Source organism: Theropithecus gelada, chromosome 15 (genome assembly GCF_003255815.1).
Source record: "Theropithecus gelada isolate Dixy chromosome 15, Tgel_1.0, whole genome shotgun sequence".
NCBI lineage: Eukaryota > Metazoa > Chordata > Mammalia > Primates > Cercopithecidae > Theropithecus > Theropithecus gelada.
Window position 1 is genome coordinate 67,054,470 of NC_037683.1, and position 12,335 is coordinate 67,066,804.

The following is a 12,335-nucleotide window of genomic DNA, read 5'->3' on the forward strand; positions in this document are numbered from 1 at the left end:
GCAGAGCAGAGCAACATACTTTTGATACTAGATTGATTTACTCTGATAAGTGAGAAGAAACGTCCACTGCATAAAAATAATTTGAATTTGTATCTGTATATTCCACCTTTTGAACACTTAAAATATGTATCCTTTACAGATTCACATCTACTTAGCCTTGTTATAAAGAGGCAAAAACTAAAAATATGTGATACTATTGTAAGAGTGCAAAATCATTTGAGAAGTTGCCAGATACTGTAGATGAACAAATGCATACAAATGCTGCTCTAGGCTGACCAATTACCCATATGAGCAGCAATTATATTAGCGTGCAAGGGCAATTGGAAGGAAAATTGGACCCTGTGGACATCCAGCTGAGCAAACAGTACTGAGGAAGGATAGAGGATATGTTAGCTTGAAAAAAAAAAAATACATCTAAGCTAACTTAAAAAAAATGTTTGTATCAGTCAAAGCACATTCTTTGTATGTCCTCTGGATGACTAGTATTTTCAAATTAGGCCCCTTCTCCAAACAAGAAGGCACCTCTGTTTAAAGATCAAACACAATAAAAATAGCAATGTGTTTTGCATTTTTTAAAAAAGCCAGACTATTGAGGAAATTAGGAACTTGGAATATACAATTCCAAGCACTCAGATATTACTGTAGATATGTATTTGAGTGTGTCTTTAGTAGTAAGTTTCATTGTAGCATGGTTTGGGTGATATTTATCTTTCTTAGTATTGAAATTTACAACTTTAAAAAATTAGACATGTTCTGTCCTCCCCACAAGTAGCTACTGGCCATAACTGAATGTTTTAGTACCTAATTCGAGATGGAGGTTTTATAGTTCCACATTGAAACTATGGATGGGTAATCCTAGCTGAAGTCAGGACCAACAAGTAAATGAAATTTGTTTTATAACTTGTATAAGCTTTGTAGGTGTAGACCAGATATCCTCATTATGTTAAACAGGTTCATATTTTAAATAGTGTCTAGGAGTAACCAGTATCAAGGTTTTTTGGATGGTCTGCGCTTGTTAACTTGATGTTTGGCTTTTAGAGAGTTTTTCAGTGTTCAAAAGCATTTCTGATATTCTCATCATGGAAAAGTACCCACAATGTGGAAAATGCTGATCCAGTCAGTGCACGGTACTGTGCTGTGAAGTGCTCTAATTTTTGTCATTTACTTTTCATGTGCATTTTTTTACATTTGAAAGTCTCCATTAATTTGGGTAATCACTGTGATAGGAACCTTCTAAGAGGGTCTTCAGTGATCCTTACTTTTTGGTATTCAAAGCCTTGTAGAATCTCCTTTTTCCTCCTCAGAGGTGAACACTGTTTTAAACATGGTATGTAGCATTCTGATACATGTTTTCATACTTTATGTAAACATGAAAAGTAGTTTGATCAGTTTTTAAAATTTACATAACCCTCCCACAACAGCCCTGATCTCTTGTCCCGACTTTTCCCCCCGCCCCCTCCATAGCACTTATCACCATGTAGAGCAAAATGGAAAAAATTCCTGTTACCAAAATCTCCACTCCCACCCTCTTCCCCAAAAGTAGCTACTGGCCATAATTTGGTGTGCATCATTCCACTCCCCTTTCTTCACATGATCATACGTGTTATATGATATTCCTATCATATAATATATGGTTATCCCTATTAACATATAGTAACTTTTTTTTTGAGACAGGGTCTGCCTCTGTCACCCAGGCTGGAGTGCAGTGGCACAATCTCAGCTCACTGCAGCTTCCACCTCCTGGCTCAAGCCATCCTCCCACACCCAGCTAATTTTTATATTTTTTGTAGAGTCGGGATTTTGCCTTGTTGCTCAGGCTGGTCTGCAACTCCTGAGCTCAAGCAATCTGCCCACCTTGGCCTCACAAAGTGCTTGATGATAGGCATGAGCCACCGTGCCCAACCTCTTCTTTTCTGTACAGTTCATGTCAATAAACTATTATTTAACCATCCCTCTACGGTGGACATCATAAAGATTTTTTTTTTTCTATTAGTAGCAGTGCTATGGAGGACAGTCTTGTGCAGAAATCTTTGTGCCCATTTGCTAGTATTTCTATAGGTAAAGTCTAGAAGTCAAATTGACAAGTCAGAGGATGTACATATTTTTAATTTTGTTAGGAAGTACCAAAATGTCTTCCAAAATTCTTTACACACATTCTCACACGAATACTATTAATCTTTAAAATTTGTAGCAAAGTAATAGAAGTGAACATCCAATTTTTTCTCTTGTGTATTCCTTGTTTATGGTTTTTGACTAGATTACCTTTCCTTGTCGAATGTTAGTAACTTATTATTAATGTATTTCCTGGGTATTATTTTTAAATCTATTTAATACGTTTCTAAAATTTAGCCCAGTCACTTGTTTTTCTTTATGGTGATTGTTCCAGTTACTTTTGCTGTATAACAATCCCAAACTTAGTGACATAAAACAACCAACCATTTTTTTATGGTCACAGTTTCTGTGGGTCAGGCATTCAGAACGGGCACAGCAGCTTTTCTGTCTTCCGTGGTGTCTGAGGTCTTAGCTGGAAGACTGAAAGATCTTGGAAGATTCTATGGCTGGCAACTGCAATCGACAGAAGCCTCGTTTACTCACATACCTGATGGTTGATGCTGGCTGTCAGCTGGGAGCTCAGCTTGGGCTATTTTCCAGAACACCTACACGGACCTCTCCATGTAACTGGGCCTCCTTACAGCGTGGTGTCTGGGTTCTAGAAGACAGTGGCCCAAGACAACCAGAGAGAAATTATATCACCTTTTATCACCTAGCTTCAGAAGTCACAAACCTACCGTAGTCACAAGCTTACCCAGAGTCAGTGGGAGAAAACATAACTCCATTTTATGGGAAGAGTGTCAGAGTCACTTTTCAGAAAAAGTATATAGGATGGGAGATGTTGCCCAATCATTACGTTGTATGGAAGAATTAAACTACCTTGAAATTTAATACTTTTTATTATGACTTCTGGGCTTTATTACCTGTTTAGAAAGGTCTTTCCTAAATCAAGATTATGTATTTTCCTTCATTTTTCCATTTTTGTTTTTTTAAAATATTATGGTCTTGAATCCATTTGGAGTTTATTTTCATAAACTCCAATGTAGCTTTATTTTTATGAACTTCAATGTTTTGTACATTTTTGGAAACTTTTGTTTCTGTAATAGTGTATAGTGAGAAACTAAATTATTTCAGATGGACAAAATATTAACAACACATAAGATCTGACAGTATAACACTCCTAAAAGAAAACACAGGGGGAAAAGCTTCATAACATTGTTGACTTCCTTGGAGATAACACCAAAAACACAAGCAACAAAAGCAAATATAGACAAGTGGGACTGCATCAACTTTAAAAGTTTCTGCACAGCTAAGGAGAGTTGATAGAATCAAAAGGCAGCCTATAAAATGGGAGGAGGTATTTTCAAACCTCATATTTGCTAAGAGGTTAATCAAAATACAAAAGGAGCTCCTACAACTTAATAGCAAGGAAAAAATCCGTATAAAGACTGATTAAATAATGGGCCAAGGACTTTAATAGATATTTCTCCAAAGACACACAAATGACCAACAGGTATGTGAAGGGATGCTCAACATCACTAATAGAGAAATGCAAAACTATAACAAGGTAACATCTCAAAACTTAGAATGGCCATTTGAAAACAATAATGTTGGTGAGGATGTGGAGAAATTGGAACCCTTGTGTACTGTTACTAGGGGTGTAAAATGGTGCAGCTGTTTTGAAAAGCGGTATGGAAGTTCCTTAGAAGAATTAAAAATGTTATATGATCCAGGATTCCCACTTCTGGATATTTTTCAAAAAAAGAAAATGAAACCAGGATCTGGAAGAGATTTGCACTCTGCATTTCATTGATGCATTATTCATAATAGCCAAGAGATGGAAACAACCTAAATGTCCAATGATGATTGAATGTATTCAGAAAATTTGGTATATACATATAACGGAATGTTATTCAGCCATAGAAAAGGAAGGAAATACTGTTAGATGCTGTAACTTGAACTTTGACAACATTTTGCTAAGTGAAATAAGCCAGCCACAGAAGGACAAATATTGCATGATTTCACCAATATGAAGAATCTAACGTAGTCAAGCTCGTAGAAACAGTAGAATGGTGGCTGCTGTGGGGAGGGGGAATTGGGAAACTGTTGTTCAAAAGGTATAGAATTTCCATCATGCAAGTTTAAAAAGTTCTAGAGCTCTGTTGTATAACATTATGCTTATAGTACTGTACTATACTTAAAATGTTAACAGTACCGCACTATATATTTAAAAATTTACTAAGAGGATTGATCTCATGTACTTTTTGCCACAATAAAAAGTAATGTGAAGTATGAAAAATAATAGCTGAGGAGTATAATACTAAATTTGTGTAATTAAAAATGCCAAGATTAATTACATGCTAATGTTTTGCTTTTTTGTTTGGTTTCTCACTTTGTTTTCTAAAAACATGGAATGTTACAGATACATCTAAATCCTCAACCTGTAGTTTTCCTCCCTGGAGGTAGCCACCATCCTAAAGTCAGTGTGAATTATTTTCATGGACGTTTTTGTACTTTTATGATGGATGTAGCATCCATAAATGATACTATTTAAAAATTTTACATTTATGTAAATTTTAATCAGCATCACATTTTTAAAACAAAACATCTTTATTCATGTAGATCTGGGTCATTCATCATAAATCCCACAGAACAATTATTTGAATAAACTGTAGTTTATGTATTATTCACTAAGTGGATTATTTCCCTTATTATTAACTTGTTCAAAGAGAAGTGAAATAGTGGAATGGTAAGGTATGTGCATCTTCAACTGTAAAAGCTTTCCCAAATTGCTCTTTAAAGTAGTCAAACCAATTTACACTCCCACCAACATACATATCGTTTCATCTTCCCCCACATCCTCACTAACCCTTGATATCATTATAGATAATGAATTTTTCCAATTTGTTATTGATACATATTTTTGCATCTTCCTGCATCATTTGTCAGTCCAATAATTTGCCAGGAATCTAATATAATTTTCTGGGAAAAGTCTTTGTAAATATCAAGAGAAAAAGTGAATAAAAACATGACTCTAATAACTGAATAATTCATGAAGGATATATTTTCTTAAAAAGGTAAATGAAGGGATGAGTCAACATCTAAGACTATAAATATGAATAAAAAATATGCTCTTAAGAGGTAGCCAGAGATAAACCACATTAAAGAATAGAGTTTGACCCCTCTAAAGTTCAGGGTCCACTTGATTGTATTTGTTTCTTAATAAAGAGCAGTGATTCCCTTTTTTTAAATCTTTCACAGGTAGAATATAAATTTGTAAAGTCCTTATAAAAATTAATAAGTATTGCCTGTTGAGATCTTATTTTCATATTTTATTTATCTAGAAAATCAAGATTAGCTCAATAATTTATATAATCACATGAGGGTAAATTAATGAGCTTTGGTTGAATTTATGTAAAAGTGATTGAATCCAAATCTTTCATGTTACAGATGTGCTTAACTGTTACTGGGTCTTCATAGAAGTAAAAACCACACTGGGGAAAAATACCACAACAATTTTTTGTTTAGCACATTTTTTCACATCTGATTTGCAGTATCATTTGTGTCCTTGAAGTATAGCTTACATTTAATTCTTCTAGTGGTTATGTTAAAAATTTCAGAAGCATTTACCTATGTATTTCTAATTGTAATATTCATGTAAGAAATGGTATCTGTTAGTAACTCCTCCTATTTGAAATAAGAATTTATGTTTTTCTTTTCTTTCTTTTCTTTCTTTTCTTTTTTTGAGACAGAGTCTTGCTCGGTCGCCCAGGCTGGAGTGCAGTGGCATGAACTCAGCTCACTGCAAGCTCTGCCTCCTGGGTTCACGCCATTCTCCTGCCTCGCCTCTTGAGTAGCTGGGACTACAGACACCCACCATCATGCCCGGCTAATTTTTTAATTTTTAAAATTTTTTTTTATTTTTTAGTAGAGACGGGGTTTCACCATGTTAGTCAGGGTGGTCTCGATCTCCTGACATCATGATCCACCTGCCTCAGCCTCCCAAAGTGCTAGGATTACAGGCGTGGGCCAACCGTGCCCAGCCTATGTTTTTATTTTCTATCGTCATACTTTTTAAAATATAATTTGGAGTTTAATAGATTATTTTCTGTCTTCTATTCTAAAATCACTTTATTGAGGGATAGTTTAAACACAACAAAATGTATTCATTTTAAGTACATTTCAGTGAGTTTTTAGAAATATGTATATTCATGTAGCTATCAACATATTCAAAATATGGAATATTCAATCACCCCAAAAGTTTTCTCAGGCTACTTTACAGCTCCTCCTCCTTAACTTCCACGCCTCCAGGAAACACGGATCTGTTTTCTGTGACTGTAAGTTAGATTTGCTTTTTACAGAATTTCACATGAATGAAATTCTCTTTTTTTTTTTTTTTTTTTCTTGGAGACAAAGTATCTCTCTCTCTCTGTTGTCCAGGCTGCTGGAATGCAGTCGCATGATCATAACTTCACTGCAAACTCGAACACCTGGGCTCAAGCGATCCTTCTGCCTCAGACTCCTGAGTGGCTGGGATTATAGGTGCAATTCACTGTGCCCGGCTTTTGTCCTTTGTTTTTCACTGGCTTTTGCTTAGCATAATATTTTTGAGATTCATTCATGTTGTGAGTATGTTTCTTTTCGTTTCAGCACTTTAAAAATGTCATCCCATTTTCTCTGACGTATAAGTTTTCTACTGACAAATCTGTTAGTCTGGTGGGGATTTCTTTATATGTGACTTGATGCTCTTCTCTTGTTGCTTTTAGATTTATTTCCTTTGTCTTTGGCTTTTGACAGTTTGACTATATTGTGTGTGCATTGGAAAAGACCTGTTCAGGTTTCATATACTTGGGAATCACTGCACTTCGTCTATGTGGATGCCTGTATCTCTGGCAAGACTTGGGAAGTTTTTAGCTATTATTTCATTAAATAGGTTTACTGTGCTTTTGGCCATCTCCTCTCATGGAACTCCCAAGATTGGAATACTTTGTCACTTTATGAGGTCCCATATGTCATCATAGGCTTTCTTCATTTTTTAAATTTGACTGAATTTTTTCAAATGACCTGCCTTCGAGTTGAGAAATTCTTTCTTCTGCTTGATCTAGTCTATTGTTGAAGCTCTCTATTGAATTTTTTATTTCATTCATTGAATTCTTCAGTTTCGAGATTTCTGTTAAGTTCTTTTATGTTTTTATTATTATACTTTAAGTTCTAGGATACATGCACAGAATGTGCAGGTTTGTTACATAAGTATACACTTGCCATGGTGGTTTGCTGCATCCATCAACCCATCATCTACGTTAGGTATTTCTCCTAATGCTATCCCTCCCCTAGATCCCCAACCTTCTGACAGGCTCTGGTGTGTGATGTTCCCCTCCCTGTGTCCGTATGTTCTCATTGTTCAACTCCCACTTATGAGTGAGAACATGCAGTATTTGGTTTTCTGTTCCTGTGTTAGTTTACTGAGAATGATGGTTTCCAGCTTCATCCATGTCCCTGCAAAGGACATGAACTCATCCGTTTTAATGGCTGCATAGTATTCCATGATGTATATGTGCCACATTTTCTTTATCCAGTCTATCATTGATGGGCAATTGATGGGCAAAAATCATAGTTTTTTGCTATTATGAACAGTACTGCAGTAAACATACATGCACATGTGTCTTTATAGTAGAATGATTTATAATCCTTTGGGTATATACCCATTAAGGGGATTGCTGGGTTAAATGGTAATTCTGGTTCTAGATCCTTGAGGAATTGCCACACTGTCTTCCACAATTGTTGAACTAATTTACACTCCCACCAACAGTGTAAAGGTGTTCCTGTTTCTCCACATCCTCTTCAGCATCTCTTGTTTCCTTACTTTTTAATGACTGCCATTCTAACTGGCATGAGATTGTATCTCATTGTGGTTTTGATTTGCATTTCTCTAATGACCAGTGATGATGAGCTTTTTTTCATGTGTCTGTTGGCTGCATAAATGTCTTCTTTTGAGAAGTGTCTGTTAATATCCTTCGAGCACTTTTTGATGGGGTTTTTTTTTCTTGTAAATTTGTTTAAGTTCCTTGTAGATTCTGGATATTAGCCCTTTGTCATATGAGTAGATTGCAAAAATTTTTTCCCATTCTGTAGGTTGCCTGTTAACTCTGATGGTAGTTTCTTTTTCTGTGCAGAAGCTCTTTAGTTTAATTAGATCCCATTTGTCAATTTGGGTTTTGTTGCCATTGCTTTTGGTGTTTTAGTCATGAAGTCTTTGCCCATGCCTATGTCCTGAATGGTATTGCCTACGTGTTCTTCTAGGGTTTTTATGGTTTTAGGTCTTACATTTAAGTCTTTAATCCATCTTGAGTTAATTTTTTGTATAAGGTGTAAGGAAGGGGTCCAGTTTCAGTTTTCTGCATATGGCCATGCAGTTTTCCCAACACCATTTATTAAATAGGGTATCTTTCCCCGTTACTTGTTTTTGTCAGGTTTGTCAAAGATCAGATGGTTGTGGATGTGTGGCATTATTTCTGAGGTCTGTTCTGTTCCATTGGTCTATATCTCTGTTTTGGTACAAGTACTGTGCTGTTTTGGTTACTGTATCCTTGTAGTATAGTTTGAAGTCAGGTAGCGTGATCCCTCCAGCTTTGTTTTTTTGTTTGTTTTTTGTTTTTTTGCTTAGGATTCTCTTGGCTGTACCAGCTTTTTGTTGTTGTTGTTGTTCCATATGAAATTTAAAGTAGTATTTTCTAGTTCTGTGAAGCCAATGGTAACTTGATGGGGATAGCATTGAATCTATAAATTACTTTGGGCAATATGGCCTTTTTCTCCATATTGATTCTTCCTATCCATGAGCATGGATTGTTTTTTCGTTTGTGTCCTCTTATTTCCTTGAGCAGAGGTTTGTAGTTCTCCTTGAAGAGTTCCTTCACATTCCTTGTAAGTTGTATTCCTAGGTATTAAATTCTCTTTGTAGCAATTGTGAACAGGAGTTCACTCACGATTTGGCTCTCTGTTTGTCTGTTATTGGTGTATAGGAATACTTTTGATTTTTGCCCATTGATTTTGTATCCTGAGACTTTGCTAAAGTTGCTTATCAGCTTAAGGAGATGTTGGGCTGACTCGATGGGGTTTTCTAAATATACAGTCATGTCATCTGCAAACAGAGACAATGTGACTTCCTCTCTTCCTATTTGAATACCTTTGTTTCTTTCTCTTGCCTGATTGCCCTGGCTAGAACTTCCAATACTATGTTGAATAGGAGTGGTAAGAGAGGGCATCCTTGTCTTGTGCCAGTTTTCAAAGGGAATGCTTCCAGCTTTTGCCCATTCAGCATGATATTGGCTGTGGTTTTGTCATAAATAGCTCTTATTATTTCGAGATACGTTCCATCAATACCTAGTTTATTGAGAGTTTTTAGCATGAAGGGGTGTTGAATTTTATCTAAGGCCTTTTCTGCATCTATTGAGATAATCATGTGTTTTTTGTCATTTGTTCTATTTATATGATTGATTACGTTTATTGTTTTGCATATGTCGAACCAGCCTTGTATCTCAGGGATGAAGCCGACTTGATCATGGTGGACAAACTTTTTGCTGTGCTGCTGGATTCAGTTTGCCAGTATTTTATGAGAATTTTCATATCGATGTTCATCTGGGATATTGTCCTGAAATTTTCTTTTTTTGTTGTATCTGAGCCAGGTTTTGGTATCAGGATGATACTGGCCTCATAAAATGAGTTAGGGAGGAGTCCCTCTTTTTCTATTGTTTGGGATAGTTTCAGAAAGAATAATAACAACTCCTCTTTTTATCTCTGGTAGAATTCGGCTGTGAATCCGTCTGGTCCTGGGAATTTTTGGGTTGGTAGGCTATTAATTACTGCGTCAATTGCAGAACTTGTTATTGGTCTATTCAGGGATTCAACTTCTTCCTGGTTTAGTCTTGGGAGGGTGTATGTGTCCGGGAATATCCATTTCTTCTAGATTTTCTTGTTTATTTGTGTAGAGGTATTTATAGTATTCTCTGATGGTAGTTTGTATTTCTGTGGCAACAGTGGTGATATCCCTTTAGTCATTTTTTATTGCATCTATTTGATTCTGCTCTCTTTTATTCTGTGTCATTCTGGCTAGCAGTCTATCTATTTTGTTAATTTTTTCAGAAAACCAGCTCCTGGATTCATGTATTTTTTGAAGAGTTTTTCATGTCTGTATCCTTCAGTTCTGCTCTGATCTTACCTATTTCTTGTCTTCTGCTAGCTTTTGTATTTGTTTGCTCTTGCTTCTCTAGTTCTTTGAATTGTGATGTTAGAGTGTTGATTTTTTTACCTTTCCTGCTTCCTTTTGTGGCCATTTAGTGCTATAAACTTCCCTGTAAACACTGCGTTAGCTGTGTCCTAGAGATTCTGGTATGTTGTGTCTTTGTTCTCATTGGTTTCAAATAATTTATTTATTTCTGCATTAATTTCATTATTTACCCAGCGGTCATTCAGGGGCTGGTTTTCAGTTTCCATGTGGTTGTATAGTTTTGAGGGAGTTTCTTAATCCTGAGTTCTAATTTGATTGCACTCTGGTCTGAGAGATGGTTTGTTATGATTTCCATTCATTTGCATTTGCTGAGGAGTGTTTTATTTCCAATTATGTGGTCAATTTTAGAATAAGTGTGATGTGGTGCTGAGAAGAATGTATGTTCTGTTTATTTGGAGTGGAGAGTTCTGTAGATGTCTACTAGTTTTGCTTGGTCCAGAGCTGAGTTCAAGTCCTGAATATCCTTGTGAATTATCTGTCTCATTCTGTCTAATATTGACAGTGGGATGTTAAAAGTCTCCCACGATTATTGTGTGGGAGTGTAAGTCTCTTTGTGGGTCTCTAAGAACTTCCTTTATGAATCTGTATGCTCCTGTTTTGGGTGCATATATATTTAGGATAGTTAGCTCTTGTTGTTGCATTAATCCCTTTACCATTATGTAATGCCCTTTTTTTCTCTTTGATCTTTGTTGGTTTAAAGTCTGTTTTATCAGAGACTAGGATTGCAACCCCAGCTTTTTTTTTTTTTTGCTTTTCATTTGCTTGGTAAATATTCCTCCATCCCTTTATTTTTAGCCTATGTTTGTCTTTGGAAGTGAGATGGGTCTCCTGAATACAGCACACCTATGGGCCTTGACTCTCATCCAATTTGCCAGTTTGTGTCTTTTAATTGGGGCATTTAGCCCATTTACATTTAAGGTTAATATTGTTATGTGTAAAGTTGATCCTGTCATTATGATGCTAGCTGGTTATTTTGCCCATTAATTGATGCAGTTTCTTCATAGAGTCGATAGTCTTTACAATTTGGTATGTTTTTGCAGTGGCTGGTACTGGTTTTTTCTTTCCATATTTAGTACTCTCTTCAGGAGCTCTTGTAAGGCAGGCCTGGTGGTTACAAAATCCCTCAGCATTTGCTTGTCTGTAAAGGATTTTATTTCTCCTTTGCTTATGAAGCTTTATTTGGCTGGATATGAAATTCTGAGTTGAAAATTCTTTTCTTTAAGAATGTTGAATATTGGCCCCCACTATCTTCTGGCTTGTAGGGTTTCTGTAGAGAGATCCGCTGTTAGTCTGATGGGTTTCCCTTTGTGGGTAACCTGACCTTTCTCTATGGCTGCCGTTAACATTTTTTCGTTCATTTCAACCTTGGAGAATCTGATGATTGTGTGTCTTGAGGTTGCTCTTCTCAAGGAATATCTTTGTGGTATTCTCTCTACTTTCTGAATTTGAGTGTTGGCCTATCTTGCTAAGGTTGGGGAAGTTCACCTGGATTATATTCTGAAGAGTGTTTTCCAACATGGTTCCATTCGCCCCACCACTTTCAGGCACCCCAATCAAAAATGTAGGTTTGGTCTTTTCACATAGTCCCATATTTCTTGGAGGCTTTGTTCATTCCTTTTCATTCTTTTTTCTCTAGTCTTGTCTTCACATTTTATTTCATTAAGTTGATCTTCAATCTCTGGTATCTTTTCTTCTGCTTGATCAATTCAGCTATTGATACTTGTGTATGCTTCACAAAGTTCTTGTGCTGTTTTTTTTCAGCTTCATCAGGTCATTTATGTTCTTCTCTAAACTGGTTATTCTAGTTAGCAATTCATCTAACCTTTTTTTGAGATTCTTAGCTTCCTTGCATTGGGTTAGAACATGCTCCTTTAGCTTGGAGGAGTTTATTATTACCCACCTTCTGAAGCCTACTTCTGTCAATTTGTCAAACTCATTCTCCGTCCAGTTTTATTCCCTTGCTGGCAAGGAGTTGTGATCCTTTGGAGAAGAGGCATTC